We start from the raw sequence: 20,127 nt of genomic DNA, 5'->3' as shown, positions 1-20,127 counted from the left end.
CTGAGTCATTTGGAAAACAGAACTAGTTTTTGTTTGCTTCTTTGCCAGTTTTCACTGTGCAAATTGTATATTGTAAAGGTACCTGTAGGTTAAATCCAGGATTTAGAGCAGAAAGGTAAGAACTGTTGGCCTAGGTACTCGTAGAGCCAGGCGTACCCTCAGGCAATTCCGAGATTTTTGGATGGCATAGCATCAGGTTTTGTTGCTGGTCTGATGTGTGGGGTGTCATGATGTCCTTTTGGGGTGAAAAGTGTTGTTTCTTGTCATTCTTTTCCCACTAGACATTTCTCATCTTATTCATGTGTAAGAGAACATGTATTGCAAATGAAGAGATAAAGACAGTGCAAAGAATAGAAATTTCTTCTAGCAGTTTGAAGAAGTCTATGAAGACAAAATCACATAGAAATGGAGGATGTTAACTCAGCTGTATATGACTAACTAGAAAAAAAGTTTTATCAGTGAATATCTTTCCTTTTTTAAAACTTAAACATGTATTTCTTTGACACTGGAAAAAGCAAGGCTGAGAAAACCTGAGATTTTTTTGTTTCCTTAAAATAATATGTTTGTTTTATTTTCGAGTGTGTGTCCACTTCTAATAAAGTGGCCTCACATAAGTTAGCCTGTAAATGCAGATTTAACCAGTAAACTTACATGTAATTTGAATAAATAATATTTAAATTTTATATTCAAACTTACAATTAGTTGATAAAATCACATGGTATATAACACTTTTAAAAGTACATAAACTATTCAAAAGCATTGTAGATTTGTTTTTAAAAAACTGAAACAAAATGTTGCACTAAAATTTCTATATTTATCTCCATTAAAATTTCTAAGAGTTTATAGTTACAAGAGTATAGATACAAGCTGATAGAATAGTTTAAATTATTTCTAAAGAGTAGTTTGATGTGAATTAGTGAGTTCACATAATTTCAGTGATGTTTGTAAAAATGACTCCTTTGTTGGATGTGACATTGTAATGGCTAGTCTGAGAGGGCTAAGGACATGGTCTATTCAAAAAATGCTTTTGTTGTCAAAGAGAGGGATTTGGACTATGTGTGTTTGTGCAGAAAATGTAAGTATTTTTCTCTAACCCCTGACCTTATGTATTCAAAAGTTCTGATGAATTCAACATGTGAACTCTAATGAATGAAGGTAGACCTTTGTAATATTGTGAACATACTCAATTTCCCAAGTAAATAGGTCATTGTACTGACTTTACCCTCATGCCAAAAAGATTATTTAGTCATTTCAGTTAAGGTAGTGCCTTCTCAACTCATAAAGGTTGAAAATAAGTCTCATTTATGTGATCAATTATTTTAAACATAATTGACATCCATATCCTACTTACTTATATTAGCAGGTCATTTGAATATCTTTCCATTAGATTGTGATTTCTTCGAGGTTAAAACTTCAAACTTATATGTTCTAGTCCCACTCACTGGGTAATATGGACTTATAATTATAGCACAAGTATATTTTAAGCATTTTTAATAGTAGCTAGCGGTTTATTGCTAAATTATCTCTTTTTAACAGTGGGGGAAAAACAGTGTTGGTAAGGGTGGAATAAATCTAATACTCTTATGGATTGTCAATAATACTGCACACTGAAAAATACATTTTTGGAAAGCAACTTGGTAGCATGTATCAAAATGCCATCTAAATATTCACATGATTTAATGTAGTAATTTTAACTACAAGACTGGTATTCAGAATAATCTAAACTATAGAGAGCTATATATGGAAGCTTATTCATTACACAAATTTTAAGAAATGAAAGCTGCAAGTAATCTAAATGCTATGAATGGAACATGATTTGGTAAATTATGGTTCTATATTCTGGATAAAATACTGTAGAGTCATAAAATGTTTATGAATGTTATAAATCAGCATGGAAAAATGCTTAAAATATATAATATTACTTAAAGTGCATTTTACATTTCATAGCAATACAGATCTGAATAAATCTTGAAACAGATGCAGAAGGAGTAATGGGAATGAATAACAGTATTACTGTGTGTTGAATAATTGCTGTTTTAGATAGTGTGCCAAGTATATTTTCTTAGTTTTTATAAATAGTGTTTGGTGTGCCCATTTTGTGGATGAAAAAGAAGATTGGGTAACCTTGCTCTGCCATGGTAAATGTTACAAGCAGGTCTGGATCCAGGTTTGGCTGTGATCCTCAAAGTCTGTATTTGAAATTGGTGATTTGCAAATTTGCCCATACATAGGAATTGTTTGAGAATTTTAAATAAATGAATGAATAAATGATACCCTATGGACTACTTTCTAATGAACATGTGAGCTGTTGCTAATCTTTGCCCAGTGATTAGGGTCTTCTGCATGTCCATTTTAGTATATTAAAATATAATATTAATATTGGGAATGATAGTGTTTGAATTTGGATAATAGAACTAAGGATAATTTCTTTTCTTACTCCATTTCTCAGATCTTCAGCAAAAGATTATGTTACTTTGAGTGTAAGAATTTAGCAAACAAAGTTGAATAAAAGATTATATTGACAAAGTCATTTTGGGGGGAGATATTTACTCATCAAATAGTCCATGATGGGGGGTATAAGTGGAGAGAGTGGACTTACACTGTGAAGAAGCTCAGTCTTGGGAAAATACTACAACAGATCAGTCTAATGATGATTGCAGTTAGCAGGGGATAGTAAATCTGTTTGAGTTACAACACTACTTTAGAAATTAAGATTTGGATGGTAGAATTTTAATAGTTAAATGGTATGTTAATTATATATCAATTTAGAATAAAATAAATTGGATAATTAAGAAAAGCCAGATAGACTGGTCTGTTTAGCTCTTTGACAACCAACAGAGGAAATGATGATCACAGAACATTTTTATTAAGGGAAAGAGAGGTCTTTTTCTCATAGTTGAGAGGAAAGAGTGTGAAATGAGATAATAATTACAGGACATGACAAGCTTTATTGTTCATGTTCAACCACATGATATTCAGTAAAGGGAGGTAAACACAGGATTTTAAAAATCAGGTCTCTGTGACACTACAAGTGTCATACTGGATCACCTCAAGGCAGGAATAACAATGTGAACCTTAAATAAAAGAAAAAGAATGCTGAAACTTTTTTTGCTGTTGTAGTTTTTTTTTACAAAGGCAAAGGAAGAAGTCAAAATGTATAGAAGTCCTGTGTGTCTATTCTGAGAAAATATTCAGAAATATATTTATATCATTATAAATAATCAGAAATTTTGCTGACATTATTGGCTGCTTGGAGCAGCAGGGTCCAGCACCAATATCTTTCTGGCTCTGTAGGCCTGGCCAAATAATCTTTAGAATTATTGAGTCAATTCAGAAGGTAACCAATATTTCCACACAGCTTAAGTCAACTTATGGATTTATGAGTGCATAGTATAAAGAATAAGATAATAAAGATAATATTTATGGTTCTGAGGTTGGAACCCATATCTCATGTATGCTAAGCCAGTGCCACACCACTGCACTGCACCCCAGACCCTTGTATTTATTTGTAAAAAATGAAAAATGATGTCATTTAACTTGATTTACATTTTTTTCTGAAAAAAATTTTTTTTCCATATATGAGAGCCAATGGAACTGGAACACATTAGTAGCAGTCCACAAAAGCTGTGAGAATTTTATGTTAAGTAATTCCTTCATTGAAAAGGTTAAAGTTTTTACTAGTCTCATAAAACTGGAATTTTAAATTGGCCAAGAATTCTTTGGAGAGGAAATAGAGAAAAAATACAGGAAACACTGCAAATTCGCTGAATTGATTATTAATTGAAACCCTTGAATTTCTAGGATCACCACAGATCACATCATCACTTTTGCTGTTGTCTGTGATACATGGAAATTGTGTTGGGTTCCACTGTGGGGTGCTCATGTATCTAAGTCAGGACTGAAGAGCAGAGACTGCTCTTGGCTGAAGGTGGGAGACCACCGCTGTCCTTGGAAATGGTGTCAGCATGCTTGGAAGCTAATGAACTGAATCAAAGGGAAAAAACTTGAAAGAAAACAACAAAAACCTTTCAAGTCCTCTGGAGGCTAAATTACGTCATTAGAAAACACTGGCTTCTGACACTGCTCAGCAGTGTGGGAGAGACTTCAGTCCTTGCCCCACGGTGGCTCATTGTGTGTGGAAGTGCCCTGCACCAGGTGACATGCCTGGCTTTGCTCCCTTCGAATGCTGCTTCCAGGGTCTGTCCTTGGACGGCTTATCAGGGGACAATGTGGTGACTAGATTTTGAGCCCAGAGACACACTGGCCTTATGTTTGGAACTCCAGAGAAAAGATCAACTTCTTTACACTCCTGAAAGATTCACAGCACAGCATTGTGTATTTGGTAGAAAAATTGGAAACTGAGTGCACAGATGGATATTTCAAGGGACAAAGATCAATAGTGTGTAGTTCATATATATATGAAATTTTTACTAAAAACAACAATTTGATGATAGCCTCAAGGCTCTCCAAAATTGATTTTAAAGAAATTACATCTTTCCAAGTTCGGGTGAATTCAGGGCAGCACCTGTTGATGCTGATAGAAAGTGGCATTGATGTTAAGAAATTGAAAAAGAGGGGCTGGGGATTTAGCTCAGCGGCATAAGCACCTGCCTTGCAAGCAGGCGGTCATGAGTTTGATCCCCAGTACCAATAAAAAAAAAAAGAAAAGAAAAAAGAAATTGAAAAAGAGCTCCAAGTTGGGTGTAGAGGTACAATTTTTTTTTTCTTTCAGTATTGAAGATTGAACCCAGGGTTTCTGCCCTGAGCTGTATCTCTAGTCTGTTTTTATTTTGAGAGGGTCTTGCTAAGTCAGTAAACTGTCTAGTCTGGTCTTGAACTCGAAATCTTCCTGTCTCAGCCTCTCAGAGTGCTGGTGTTAACTGGCATATACCACCAAGCCTGACTGTGGAAAGGAATTTGATTCTTAGGATAGACTTTACAGGTCACTACAATGATTTCCTTATTTACATTAAAACAAGCAAACAGGTATTTTTTTTTCTTATGTACACACATTTGCTAGGCTATTTTTTTCTTCTTTCATTATGGACTCTAAAAATAAACAGCAGAACACTTGGCTATGAATTAACTATTGTTGTACTTTTGGTGAATAAGCATACTTACCACTTAAAATATGTATGCTTCAAGATTACTATAAATATTTTTCTCTGATATTTTTGTGACATATGTAAGTCTGAAATATTGAATAAAATTAAAAGAAGCCATGAGTTTAGTTTTTCTTTTCTTTTTAAAAATGTTTACCAAAAGAGAGACATAGTTTGAAAAAGTTTAAAAAATATTGTCATAGTAAGTCACAAGCAGGAAAAGAAAGTTCTTCCTGCATTGACTTCTGGCTCTAGGGCCATGCTCTTTTTTCCATGCAAATTGCCCCTGGAAGAGAAGAGGGCACGTTAAGCAAGAGTATGTTCTGGAAAATCATTTTACAGTATAGCTGAGGGTTGGAATCCTTTGAGGATGTGAATTGTGGCATATCAGAGTTAAAGGAAAAGATAGTAGTTAAAATACAATGATTATTTTTTTAAATATTGTAGCTAAAAGAATTTCCTGTATTTTGTTTTTGAAGTATGCATTGTTGAAAAAGTCTTTAAAAAATCCAGATTTTTAAAATTTCATGACTAAAATGATGTTCTGTGTCCATGCGGCTGACAGCTTCCTTACACGTGTCTCTAACTTTGTTTTCCACAGCTTCTCCCTATTATTAGAGTCCTATCTATTAAGGGGCTCTATTTCTTACCTCAGAACCCTCCACCTTCCTGCCCTTCCTGCTGCCTTGTGTAATTCCTGTCTTCCTCAGGGGCAAGCCTGGCTCAGGATGAAGCCTTGGGTTCCGCCCTGCTCTTCCCTTGATGAGCTGTGCTGGTGTAGATACATTGTTGCTATCCTGTTGGAGAATCACATGGAATAAAAATACAAATGTAGCTATTTTATTAACTTTAAAGTTTTGATCTCTTCCCCCTTGCCCTTCTGTTTTGTCTCAAGATGTTGGGGATCAGTCCCTCACCTCAAAATGCTGGGCAAGAGCTCTGCCACTGTACCACCCCTCCAGCAGCTAACACTGAGTAAAAGAGGCCGCTCTGGCTTTTGTTTGTTTTGGTCTGTCTGCTTCCTTACACACAGCAGAATGTGGCTATTATATATTATTAGGTTATGTCTCTTGCCAAGGACTGACACTGTCCTCCTTAGTTTCTGAGTATTCCAACCGACTGCCCTAAACTGCTGGTGCGTCCAGTCTGGCTGATTCCAGTTGTGGGTTTTGAGAGGTTCAAGGTAAATCTGAAAGCAGAAGAGACAACACTCACGCTAAGGAGATTTTTTTGTTTAGGGCTGTTGGTTCCTGATCCTCCTTTCCCTGATTCTAATGCAATGTAGTGTAACGACTTTATTTTGCTTATGAATTGTGCCCAGAGGCTTGGTTAGGGCCCTCCCTTGGCTGGATGCCATGTGTACCCATATGGCACTTGAAGGAATGCAGATAATGGCTTCATTTGCTTCTCAGTTTAAATAAGTGAAAACCTGTGTGTGCAGGTAGCTCTTTTATAAAGTACAAATGAAGGTATTACACTGGTATTGTTCATGCCAGAGCATAGTGGACTGCTGATTTGTTCCAAAAACCCTGTTCCCATGTCTGGGTATTTTCCACTGTGACTTTTAAGGCAGCATTGGTGATCTAGATCCTTGCTGTAGAGGTCATGGCTCACAGCGTCATCCTGTCCGTGTCCTTTACTTTGGTGTCACAGGTGTTGGATTTGGGGCCTCTCAGGCAGACAGGCAGGTAGATAGGGTGGGCATTGCTTCTTCCTCTGCAGCTGCAAGGCACCCGGTGCCTTCTGACCGCGCTGCCTGGGCCCTGCCTGAGGGGAGGGAGGTGCCCCTGCTTGCTCAGACAGCGGCTGCCTCCACCTCCACTTTCTGGTAAAGTGTCGCGTCCCTGTTCCTGCCAGGCTGGACTCCGATCCAGCCTCAGAGGCCTGCTCTCCAGCAGGCTGGGGTCTGGGTCACAGAGTTGGAGTGTGGGAGATTAGCTTGTAGGGAACCTTAGGACTCTGCTCTGGTAGAAAACCCAGAGCAGGAAGGCAATGCGATGTGGCTGGGAGGGCAGCCCAGGATCCAGGGATTTGCCCTCCAGAATGGGTCACTCCCCACACTTCCTTCCTTCCTTGTCCCAGTCAGCTATTCTGGGGCTGTAATGACATTATCACCCACTTGCTGGGAGTACAGTGGCTTTCCAGTGAGAACCAAACCTCCCTGAAGCCATGGTCCTGGAAGGGATTCCTGTGCCCTCTCAGAGATGGCAGGATCTGTTTTTGCTTAGGAATGAGCTTTAAAAGCTACTCTTTGCTGAACGTGCTATAAGATTCTGACGAGGCCCATGATGTACGGGGAGGAGCCGGCTTCATAATAACAGTTCAGTCAACAACTTCACTTGAGTGAGTGGTGGGCCGTACCGTCTAGGTTGCTGTACGTGCACTCTGTGATGTTTGCAGAGTGCCAGAACTGGCCAATAGCACGTTCTTACAGCACATCCTTGTCTTTAATCCATGCATGACTATTTGTCATATATTTAATCCTTGCAGGAACTTGGTGAGCTTCTTGTTGTCTCCACCTGTTTTATAAGAGGCTGAACTTCACAGAGGTGAAGTATCTCTTGCTAGGTAGCCTAAGTCCTGAGTGGTGGACCTGAGACTCAGCCAGAACCTACCTGACTCCAGAGCCAGAGCTTTGCCTGGAGGAAATAGTTCTCATAGGCGAACCTGGCTCTCACCTGTCCGTGTCACCTCTCCTGGCAACCTCCAGGTGCCCTGCGAAACTCTACAGCTGATTTTCTTTTCTTTGAACACACGCACTTGGCTATGATGATCCAGTAGTGACCTTCTAAATTCTGCCGTCAGGAGGCCATGGCTGTCTGGAGCTAGATTGTTTGAGGCAGATTGTGCAGTAAAAGGTTTTCTTTCCTCCCAACTTGTCATGTCTTTTGATCCTCCCAGACCTGGAAGATGAGGGGATGTGATTCTGCTGTGTTGTTTCCTCTCTAGTGGTTCTGTTGAGTCTTCAGACATTCAGTCCACAATAAAGCTTGTGTTCAGAGATCTCGAATCGAGGCAGCAGTGCCCAAAGGTATCATCTGGCAGACAGCCTTAGTGGGTTTGAACTCTTTACCTGATGATCAGACTTTTCAATTCTGGTGACTTCCATAACCTCCCAGGGGTTTTCCTGGGCTCTTTCCATCTGTGCCTCTAGACTATAAGTGCTCTAATGTGAGGATTTGGTTCTTTAGCACAATTTATTGTGCAGGGTAGTAGATGCCATCTATTAAAATTGGTGTAACAGAAGTGCAACCTTCCCCCTCAAACACAGCCTTGGTCTTGATCTTTTTCCCAGATATTCAGGCATGTATGGCCATGTATCTTGTAAAATCGGCTACCAAACTTTCTGTGAGAAGTGGTTTTTACAAGATACCTTTTTCTATTATTGCAAACTTGGGAAGGCATCAAATGTTAAAGTAATTTAGCAGTTTTATGTAACGGTTTTGTTGAGTTTCATTTCATAAACTGTCATCTAGTTGAAAATAATTTTGAGATTAAAACAATCTGGTAATAAAACCAGACTGGCCAGAATAGGAGAATTTAAATGGTGATACTCTCAGAGGAAAAGTTATATACCCCCCTAGGTCATAAAGCTAATAAATTATTTTTGCCACCTTCTAATGTGTGCCATATTTTAACATAAATTATTTTCTCACCTCCATTCTACTTTCATTAAAGCTTATTTTATTTTCTTGGGCCTTGGGTAAGTTTGTTAGGTAGATTTCAGTGACACCTGACATGACAACTACACTAAAGAGGGTAAAATGCAGTAGCCAGCCATTTCAATAAACTTCAAGAGCTTCTCAGATAAACAACCATGGACACTGTGTGATTGCAGAAAAAGTTATTTTTTGACAAACTGGTAAGCATAGATTATACTTATTTGCCTTGTGAGTTTAACTTCAGGGAGAAGTAAAGAGAAAAATTGCATTTTATGATAGTAAGAGTATTTCAAGTAAGTTGAGCATTTTAATGCCTATTATGTGAATCACAGATTTAGGCATCATGGGGATACAATGATTTTGTGCATGTGGTCCCAGCTCGTGAGGAGGGCATAATAGAATGTGTCAGGTGGCTAAATGCCAAAACAAGTTTCTAAAAGAGCTTCATGAGTGTGTGAAAGAGTTAGAGAATACCGCTTGACGTTGGTTCTTTCTTTGGATTGTCCTGTGTGATACAAGCCGGCATTGTTCCTGGCCCACATATTCATTGCGTCTCCTCTCTTCCCATGGTCTTGGGCCTGGGGCTGGGGAGAAACATAATGGATAATCCTTGGCTCTTAGGGGCCAACAAGGCTACATCAGAGACACAGAGACACCAGCTAAACAGAGACAGAGGTGGAACTGAGGGCTACTGCATGATGTCGGGGTATCAGTGGTAGACAGTCCAAGTTGGCTGGAATGTTCCAATTTATTTTACTTTGAGGATCTTGTGGGGTGGAAGGATGTGGATGAGGAAGAAAGGAGGAGGACAGACATGTCTTGAATAAGCGTCAGAGCAGGGAGCAGGTAGGCCTGTCTGGTCAAGAACTGGTGCATCCCTTGTGCTGTGGTCCTGTTGGGGACAACAGAGGTCAGATCATTCTGTCTTGGGCTACCCCATACCAGTGATGCTTCCTGTGGGTACTAGGCAGCCTTCAGAGGAAAAGAGAGGGGTCTCATCCCAGGCCTACAGGCAGCTGTTGGGGAGAACTGATGTGTCTTGTTAGTGTGGGTATGGGTTGGACAGCTTTCCCCCCTTCCTCCTTGTCTCCTGTGCTCTCCAGGCTCCCTCTAGGGCCCTGAGCTTCTGTGGTCATTCTTTGGATGTGGTTTGAGAGAGAGGGGCAGCCTCAGTCTAGTGGAGTATAAGGTTGGGTGGGGATTAGGAGGTAGTGGGGGCCTGGCTTGACTGGGGAGGAAAGCAGGTGGAGAGGTTTGGAGTGGATGCCACAGGCAGCAATAAGCTGATTGAGCCCATAGCAGAGGTGAGTATGACAAAGAGGCTGTTGTGTTAAAGGAAGGTTTTCAGGGAATAAATATGGCAGTCAGCAGGCTAGATGACAGGGAGAAGGGGGTTATTTGACTGTCAGCTGAGAGTCACTGAAGTTTTGGAGTAATCTAGTTTACGTGTTCCTTTCTGTTTGTCTAGTCTAGAAGTTCTGAGTTTTGAGTAGAGGACTCACCTGGGAGCATACTAAAGCCCAGATTCCTGGGGCCTCTGATTCAGTAGGCCATGGGTGGAGCCAGGAATCTGCATTTCTGTCTTTGCACCTTGGATAATTCCTGTCTAGCTGATCTGAGGAAACTGACCTTATTAATTGTCAGGATTGATTAGCTTTCGTTCCGTTGGCCTTTCCATTTGGGCCCTTCTTCCTGTCCTAACTCTCTTGCTAGTTCTGACCCTCAGGGCTTCCTGCTATTGCTTATCTCTCCCCATCCTGGGCAGGGAACCCTGTTCCTATCAGAATGGCCTGCTCATTTGTCTGAGAACACATGGTGGTGGCCACCCCAGACTTGTGGCTCAGGTGACTGCTTGGCCATATCACTAACCTTTGAAAATCAGCTCAGTGAAACCAGCTCCCCTGACCTCCCCAGCAGGGTCAGTGGTGCCCTTTCTGCTGTCTATTTCTGTGGTTTTTAGTATCTACACTAAGTTCTTTTCGACCAGCTGCTGGGAAAGCAGGGGCTTATAGTCAGACAGCCCAAGAGTTGTCACTTGCTAGCCTGCAGTCCTGAGCAGGTCTCTTCATCTCTGTCACTTCCCTTCTGCCTCAACAAAATCCATCCTGCGGAGTTTGGGGAGCCTGAGGGGTACTCCTGGGGGGAGGTGTGGCCCTCACAGTATGTAGGCCGTGCTTAGGCTCGTGTTATTGTCTTGTTTCTCCTTTTTCCCATGTGTTCTGAATCCACACTTGGACTCAAAGACCCTCAAGGAAAAGCTGTGTCTTACGTTCCTTTCTGTTCTCAGCATTGATCTTACTGCTCTCCAGGTAATACCACAAGGTGTTGTGATAGTATCAGGGCATAGTGATGATAGTAATAGCAAATTTATAAGTATGTAAGTTATGCTAGTGTTACCCAAGGCATCACTCAATTAACCTCCATGAAGCGTGGAGGTCTGTGCCATTCTTAGCACCAGATAAGGAAACTGAGGCACAGAATGGGTAAATAAATTGCCCATGGTCACCTTGCTTAACTCAGAATTTGAACTCAGAAAGTCTGGCAGCAACCTCTGTATTCCTCTAACACTTAAATAAAAAAGAAAATCACTTTATTGTTGTGAAAAATGCCAATAATGTGGAAATAAAGGGAATGACATAATAAATTCCTGTCTATCCAGTTTCCATGCTGATCAGCACGTGGCCCTTTTGTGTTTCTTCTCATCAATGCCATTACCCACTTCTCAGTTTGGATTATTTTATGGCAAATCTCATTTATAACATTTCCTTAGAAGTAATTGGTAAATACATTTCTAACATATGACTTTATAAAAGCACAACATCAATGGTATTATCCTGCTTAAAAATATTATCAATAATTGTTTAACATCAACTACCCAGTTTTTTGTTTAAATGTCTTTGATGATTATTCAAACATTTCGCAGTTCATTTGTTCAAGTTTGGATTAAAATAAAAGGTAGCTTGTTTTTAATAATGGTTTTTAAAGCGAGTATCTGAAAGTTTTGTGTGTTTATTGTTCTTGATTTGCCAAATATTTCTGTTGTCTGTGTTTTGTAACACACAGTTAGAGGATGGTGAAAGATACTTCCAAGGAGCTGTCAGCTGGTCATGGTGACTGATTACATTTGAAGAAACACCCTCTGTTGGCTTATTTTGTTTTCCAAGTTATAAGTAGGGTGAGTGCCACAGGATAGAGTTCTTGACAGAAAGACGACTCAAGCTCTCTGCAGACCCAATGGCTATGTTGTGGGGTATGTAGTTAGAAACTTCAATCATATCCGGTCTTGCGTGTCTGTTTTCTGTTAAATTCTTTGTGTGTTTCCACTTGCTTCTTCATTCAGTGGCATCTGGAAAGTTGTTATGTTGACTCTCCCCTTCCCCTTTTGTAAAAAAAAGTGATAGAAACTTGAGGGACAGATTTAATGATGACAGTGTCTTCAGACTAAAGTGAATGAATACGATAGGGAAAATCCATGCATTTAGGGCGTAATCCAAGTGGTGACAGATCTCAGATTTTAGATATATGCTGTCATTATTCATTTTGATTCTGTGTGCTGAAAACATTGTGTCAAATGGGCAAGTATTTGGTGTAACTGGAAAAATGAAACTGAAATAATTCTGTTTGCTTTGGAATGATCCATCTCTTTGTTTTGGACCTTGCTAACTTCAAAGAAAAGTATTGTACTTTACTTTGAACTTGATGGAATTTTTTCCCCTGTATTTAACCAAGATTACACTTTAAAATGAGACAGAGAGTTGTGGGCATGTTATAAAAGAAACCAAACCTGCTTCTGCAGACATCTGAGTTTCATCAAGTAGATTTAAGTTGTAACAAGCATAAGAAAGAAACCAGTTTGGCTTTTGTGCCAAGGAGAGGATTAGAATAGCAATTTGCTTTTTCAGCTGTTTTATAGGAGCATTTATAAAGTTGACTAATTTCCCCCACAGTTATCTTGCCAGCTTGCATTAAGAAACAAGAGAATTGGGAGTGTAGACTGGTGCAACCACTGTGGAAATAAATGTGATGATTCCTCAAAATACTACAACTAGAGGTTTCATTTGACTCAGCTATTCCCCTCTTTGGTATCTTCCCAACAGAATTAAAAGCATCATACCACAGGGATATATCATAGCCTGGTTTATAGCAGCACAGTTTATAACAACTAAACCTTGGAAACAGCCCAAATGTCCACCAACTGGTGAATAGATACAGAAGGGGTGTGTGTGTGTGTGTGTGTGTGTGTGTGTGTGTGTGTGTGTTTTCATACAGTGGAGTACTTCTCTGTCATAAAGAAGGGTAAACTTGAGCCATTTCTAGGTAAGTGGATGCATCTTGAGATCATACACTAAAGTGAAATAAATCAGACACATATGCTCAGATATCACATGGTTTCTCTGGTGTGAGAAACCAAAAATGTAAGCAGGAACCAAGATGTATAATAGATATTATGAAATAGGAAGAATGAGCAAGGGGAATAATGAGGGGAAAAGGAAGGAAAGGGAGAGAAAAAGAAGAAAAAAAAGTAAAACAAAAAGCTTTTGTGAATAAGGAGGGGGAGAGAGGCTGAAGATAAGTGAAGAGAATGGGATAAAAAGAAGCAGCAAGATATACCTGGGCAGGTACCAATTCCCTGTGATGAATGTGATCATTATGCATATCTAAAACGTACTAATAAAATTAATTAAAAAATAGAATTTTATTCTTTTCCTTCCCAAAGAAGTGGCATTCCCTGCCTCTCCCATTTAAAACATTATCTTTTTTGGTTAGAGAAATTATATTTCATGTCCAAATATTTTTCATGCCTCTTATAAATTACTATCAAAACTGAACGATGACATGAGTAGATATTCTGGCGAGACGTTTACTTGTCTGGTATGCTTTGAAACTTAACTTCGGTCATACAAGTTATTATTTTTGAAGAATTGAAAACTAATTTCTAGAATCAATAGTCTTGAGGACTGAAGTGGGATTTTGAGTTATAGTGTAAGCAGAGGCAGCAGACAACCCTGAAAAGGCCCACTTTCCCTCTTTTGGAGAAGGATTTACTGTAGGCACATTTTATTGCCTTAGTCACCTTTGCAGACCTTTCTGAGTTCAGAACCCACCGGTATGATAATGTAAGATGAACTCTTCTGTAAGCAAGGTGAAATGTTCCCACTCTCCCTGCTCTTGGATACAAGTGTCCTTTGTAAGTTTGTGTGTGTGCACGTGTGTGTCTGGGAATTGAACCGAGGGCCTTTTTACTGAGCCACATCCCCAGCCCTTTTTAAAATTTTTAGGTTTTGGGACAGGCTCTCAATATATCACTGAGTTGCCCAGGCTGGCTCAAACTTGCTATCCTCCTGCCTCAACCTTCAGGAGTGCTGGGGTTACAGGTGCACACCACTGCACCCAGCTCTTGTGCGTTTTGTATTAGACTGTAAGTCACTAGTGTAAGTAATGCTATAGCTTGGGTATAGGGTTAAGTGTGTTCCCCAGAGGTCAGTGTTAGAAGCTTGGTTGCTGTCGTGGCAGTATTAAGAGGTAGAGGACCGTTAAGAGGTGGAACCTACCAAAAGAATGAATTCCTGTCCTTTGCAGTAGAACAGCTGAAACTGGAGTACATTTTGTGAAATGAGATAAGCCAGGCACAGAAAGAAAGATGCATCCTGCGTGTTTTCTCTCACAGGTGGATGGTTACCATGTAGACCTCGAAGGAGAACAGAGTAGTGATTACTAGCAGCTAGGAAGGGAGGCAGAGGGTGTAGAGGGATTTGAATGATGAATGCCAAGATACAGTTAGGGGGAGTAAACTCTAGTATTCTAGGGCACAGGGGCTTGGCTATGGTTTATAACAGCCTGCTGTATATTTGAGAAGAACTCAGAAAGAGGAGCTCCAAGTTTTTTTTAACATAAAGAAATGATAAGGAAATGGAAAGGTTGATTACCCTGATGGGTCATTACGCATAACATGTATGTATTGAAATATCACATTGTAACCCACAAATACATACAATTATATGTTAAATAGAAGAAAAAAAAAGAAGTGGAACTCTGGGAGACTGTTGGGACACTCAGGGAGATGTGCTGTTAGACATCGTCCCTTGACGTTTATTCTTGAAGTGTGACCCTGCCCCCATGAGCTCCTACCGTAACGCCGTCCACCATGAAGTGATGTACCCAGGGGACTCTTGGCAGGGACCATGTCACACTGTTTGGACTTTGCACCTCTAAAACTAGGTGATGAATAATTCTCTTTCCTTTATGTTACCTAGTTTTGGATATTTTGGTATAGTAACAGAACGTGGATATTACAGTAGCCACATTTTAAATTTCATAGAGAAATCGGTCTCCGGTCATATGAGCCACTGGGCCACGGTCCCGATGATTCCAGCCCTACCTCAGGGAGTTCAGTTGTATGAACCAATAAATTACTGCATATGTGCATTTTTCTTTTTTCTATGCTGGAGGTTGAATCTGAGGCCTTGTGCATGCAAGACAAGCCCTGCATCATGGAGTTACATCCCCAGCTCAAGAGCCTCTGACATTTGAAGCCAGTTTGACTTGAGGTTTCTGTAACTTGCATCCCTCTTCATCTAGCTGATTCTAACTGCAATGAACCTTATAAGCAGATTTTTTTTTTCCTGTGTAGGAAAAAAATAGTCGTTCCCTTTTTTTTTTTTGATCAAAGAATTTCTGCTTCCACAGAAATATAAAGAAGAGTGGGCCATGGTTGAGCATTTGCTATGTGTTAAGCACAAGGCTGAGTGTTTCACAGACGTTTTCTTGTTTAATCCTGCAGGTGAGCATTCTTGCACTTGTTGACCTGTTCATTCAGGTATAAGTGATTCCTGTAAAACTGGCAAATTTTTTATACCATTTACTGTGTTGTGGTGGGAGTTAATGTTGATTGTGGCTTTATCTGGGCCATCAGTGGGTTTTTTTGTTTTGCTTTTTTTTTTGTTTGTTTGTTTTTTGCTTTGGCCCATTGCTTCAGAGAGAAAGGACTATGTTTAGTTTCTGAGAACTAATCTTACTTTTACCCCTGATAAGGTATCTACGGTCACTTGGCACTTTCTTATTTGCTTTCCTGCCAACCTGTTTTCTTTGCATGTGATAAAAAATTAGGTCAAATATAACTTAGTGTTCTAACTGTAATTAAAAGTTTTAGTGACTTTATAATTAAATGCCATTATGAGGCTGGGGATGTAGCTTCAATAGTAGAGCATTTGCCCAGCACATGTGAAGCCCTGAATTCAATCCCCAGCACCAAAAAAACCAAAATGAAAAGTTGTTTATTTGGGAATGATGTATAGAAATTTGAATTGCTTCTGTGTGTAAGAACAAAGGGACTGACTGGGGTTTTATTAGAAAAAGAGAAAACTGTGTCAGTTGTTTTGGCTTTGGTAATGTCTCGTGGGAACTGGCGAGCCCTCATTGGTGAGTGGCAGCAGGTGCTAGGTATAACTTGTTTTAAAGTCATAGCAGACCATTGTGGACGGGTTCGGGAGACAATTCCTGGAGCAGGCATTTGAGACCTGAGTGGTTTCCTCTATTGCTCTGTGACTCCATTTGAGTTGCATATAAGAGGAATAACACCATTTTGAATAATGAGTTTTCATAACTTTCAATGGCCAAATGGAAGCAGATGGGGTTTTAAAGCTCAATTGTCTGTAGTATTTTTTAGGTTATTGGAGAGATTACCACTGTTGGTGTTACATTGTTTTCTGAATTGCCAGGGCCATGCAGTGTAGCTGTAATTGTGTTCTTCTTCCTGTGGAGAGACGGAGGGGCCCAGTGGAGCTCTAGAGACAGCACTGGGGATGTGTTGTGATGAACCTTGCGCTCTGACCGTAGGCTGGCTTTCCTGGTAGGTCTGCTCTCTCACTGTGCACAGGGCTGGGCTGGGCTAGGCTGGGCTGGCCACTAGTCAATCTACATGTGGAGGTCAGACAAGGGCAGCTGAGGTCATGAGGCTATGTCTGTGTTTGAAAGGAGTTGGAGTAGAAAACATGTCTTTCATCACAGACCAATGGTTTACTGAAGAGAAATTAGTCATGTACTTTACTTTCAACTGAAAAGCAATACTTGGGGGCCCGCCTCCAAGAATAGGAAATTCGCTATGGTTTCTGTTTCACTTGACCCACCATCAATTCTTTTGGGAAAGTCACAACCATGGAGAATGACTGAATAGGAATGCTCTGTGATGCTTTTTAAAAGGATGTTGTAGCAAGCAGGTCTGCATTTTTTAGAAAATAATTTTTTTGTTAGCCGTGTGTAGTCAAATAGTTTTTAGTTTAAAAGTTTTACCTCTTGAGTTTTGATCCTTTCGAGCATACCTTGGAAGAGATCTCCATGGAGAGGCCCAGGACTTAGGCTGAACTTCTGGTCTGAGCAGCTTGGTGGGAGAGTGTTGGCTGGCTTTCTTTTCTTTTCTTTTTTCCTGGCTTGGGTGGGGCAGTGGAGGAATGAGGGATTTAGGTGGGAGTTGTTTGCCAGTGAAGTCTGCAGGGGAGTAGAAAATTTAAAAGGCAGGATGCAGGATAGAAAGGTTGCCCTGTAAAAAACAAAAACAAAACAAAAACAGCGCGTCCACAAAAGTTATACACTTGAAAGTCAAAATTTGGTAGGGTTGAAGCTTGGCGTTTTGTTTTGTTGCCTTTAGCCATTTCTGTTCCTAATTCTGCCTTGCAACTCCTGTCAGAAAACAGGTAGTTAGACAGATCATGAAAAGGCAATTATTATGAAGACCATGAAAAGTAGATTTGGAAAATCCTGATGGAACATTTACAAATACGTAAATATTTTACATATATCATTCAGTCTTAAGTTATGGGCAAAGGGAAATCTCAACGTATTTTGCTTGGCTGGGGTGTAGCTCAGTGGTAGAACACCTGGCTGGCATGCACAGGGGCCCTGGGTTAAACTCCCAGCATTGGAAAAATATATTGGTTTGATATTGTAATTCTGTGAAATAGTGGATACTTATCACTAATTTATTAGTTCTGTGCTATAAAATTATAAACTTTTGTTAGTCCTATTTTTTCCTGCTTTCTCTTGTTATGGCCCCAAACACCTGATTCCTATTTCTAAATCTTTTTCTGTGGTTTTACTAGGACTCTTTGGTCTAGGTCCTCTTGTTTTTCAAGTTTTAGTCACTTTCTTCTCCTGGAAGATTTCTCTAGCAATGGAATGCTGGGTCACATTACTTTTTGTTTGTTTCTGAAAGCAGTTACTCTAAGTAGTTTCTGGCTCTTAGTCATATTCTTGTCATTTTTAAAAGAAGACCCTCTTGAAACTATCTGAGGAAAATCAGAAATTATCCTTTTTTTTTTGTCTTCTTTTTTGAGATAGCCTCTGGCTGTCAGTTCAGGCTGGCCTTGAGCTCACTTTGTAGCACAGGCTGATCTGGAACTTTCAAGGATCCTTGTACTTCAGCTTCCCAGGTGCTGGGATTGCAGGCATGCACCACCACGTCCAGTTTAGAAATTATCCATTTTTACAAACTGTGCAGAACTAGATTTTGCAACTCCTTAGTAGCCTCTTACTGTTGCTTACCCTTGTACTTTTTCTCTGACTCTCCTCAATTAAAGTGAAAATGAGGTAAACTTCATACAAAATAATCATATACATTTTAGAGAGTGATACTTTCTTTTAATTTCACCTCTATGGGTCAAATACTATGGTTTCAGTTTCTAAAAAACGTTGTGCTACAGAATTTTTTATAAAACACTACTGGAGATTAAAGCCAAAGCCTTACGCGTGCTAGGCAAGTGATCTACCACTGAGATACATTCCAAGTCCCCCTTTCTTTTTTTTTTTTTTAATTTTGAGGCAGGGTCTCACTGAGCTGACCCAGGCTGCCTCACCCTCTTGAGTAGCTGGATTGCAGGCTTGTATCACCATGCCCAGCCAACGTGCTGCCTTTCTTACATGACAAGTCTGTGATTAAGACTATTTTGCTAATTCGTTACCAAGTTTAGATTTTTCCAGGGTGATGGTTTGCTTAAAGGAAATGGTTCAGTAAGCTTTCACTGTTAATAACTTTGTGCTTATATAGCTATAGTTCTTTTTTCTATATCAAATACCTGCCTCCAAGAAGTCCACGTCAGACTCAGGGGCCAGAGTCTCCTCCTGGTTTGCTTTGTAATCTGATCTGTGTTTGTCGTGAGGCATATCAGAATTCTCTTCATGATTACCCAGCAGAGCTCTCAGGCCTAGAATAATCAAACACTGTCAAACTCCATTTGGTGATGAGAAAACTGGTTGAATTCCTTTTAAACTGTTGAATTACTTTTAAAACTCATTTCCCCAGGTAAGCTTGTGGCATGGATCTTTTTCTTCCCTGGAAAATACCAAATGCTCCTTTATCTCTAAAATCTATCGTTACGTCTTTATTTGTGTATAACTTGAAGAAACCCAGGTACAGACACTGGTGCACCGTATCAGTTGTTCCAGGTTGCCACAACAGAGCAGCAGTAACTGGGAGGTGGAATTGGACCTAGTGAAAATGCGGGCAGGATAGTTGTTCATCCCTGACCCGTAAGACTTGGACGATAGCAGCTAGAAAGAACATGAGAATGTTGTTCCAACTCCTGCCATGGATGAACTAACAACAGAGCCTCCTGAAGAGCCATTTGATCTCTTCAAGCCTCCAGTGTGTAAGGATTCTGATTACTACTCATCCTCACAAGTCCTTATTGTCTGTTCTTTTCATTTGAGCCAGCTTAGTGGATGTGAAGTGGTACCTCACTGTGATTTTGGTTCGCATTTCTGATGACTAATGATGGTAAGCATCTTTTCATGTACATATTTACGTATAGTCCCTGGAGAAGTATCTAATCAATTCCTCTGAAAATCAGTCACTTTTTACTTTTTAATGTTTTTACAACTTAGTTATTTTTTATTAGTCTCTTTTTGGAGTACATGATGTGTATATTCATTTTGGGAAGTGCGTACACGTGGTGTATGTATCTCGGTTCTTTTTATCTCCTTCATCTCCCCTGCTTTTTAATATTTGTTGTCTGGACTCTTCTTAACTTTGACATTGGCTTTCATCCTCTGAGGCTGCCTGGTGGTGGTAGGGAGCTCCCAGCAGCAACACTTGCCTGAGGACCGCTGGAAATCAGCCTAAGCCGTGTCAGTCAGAGTAGGCTGATCTATGCTGAAGTAACAAGCAATCCCCATGTCCCAGGGACTTAACTTCCTTCCTTATCCCACATGCAAAGTCTGTGAACAAGGCTGGTTAAACCTTATAGCTCTTGTCTGCTTTTTAAGAAGACAAACAACTAGAAAGTTGTTCCAGGGCTCTCCGTTGCTTCTGTCACTGGTAAGACCCTGTCACATGTAACAGAGAGGAATCCAGAAAGTATATTTTTCCGTGT

At 40.0% G+C, this 20,127-nt stretch overlaps 1 protein-coding gene across 7 annotated transcripts in view; it reads left to right on the top strand.

Moving 5' to 3' along the window:
- The window catches only part of Stox2 (storkhead box 2), a 215,355-nt gene that overhangs the window by 13,153 nt on the left and 182,075 nt on the right, over window positions 1-20,127 (top strand). For 3 of the 7 annotated variants that reach the window (XM_063234683.1, XM_063234682.1, XM_063234688.1), the window contains exon 1: window positions 1-20,127. This exon is cut by the window's left edge and continues 10,871 nt beyond it; it is cut by the window's right edge. The exons of the other annotated variants lie outside the window; for them this stretch is intronic. The gene's annotated coding sequence lies outside the window, so the exon portion shown is untranslated. 7 annotated transcript variants of the gene reach the window in all.

This window comes from Cavia porcellus, unplaced genomic scaffold (genome assembly GCF_034190915.1).
Source record: "Cavia porcellus strain 051 isolate PalLab524CR breed Dunkin Hartley unplaced genomic scaffold, mCavPor4.1 scaffold_24, whole genome shotgun sequence".
NCBI classification, from domain to species: domain Eukaryota; kingdom Metazoa; phylum Chordata; class Mammalia; order Rodentia; family Caviidae; genus Cavia; species Cavia porcellus.
This window is presented reverse-complemented; position numbering and strand designations above follow the sequence as displayed.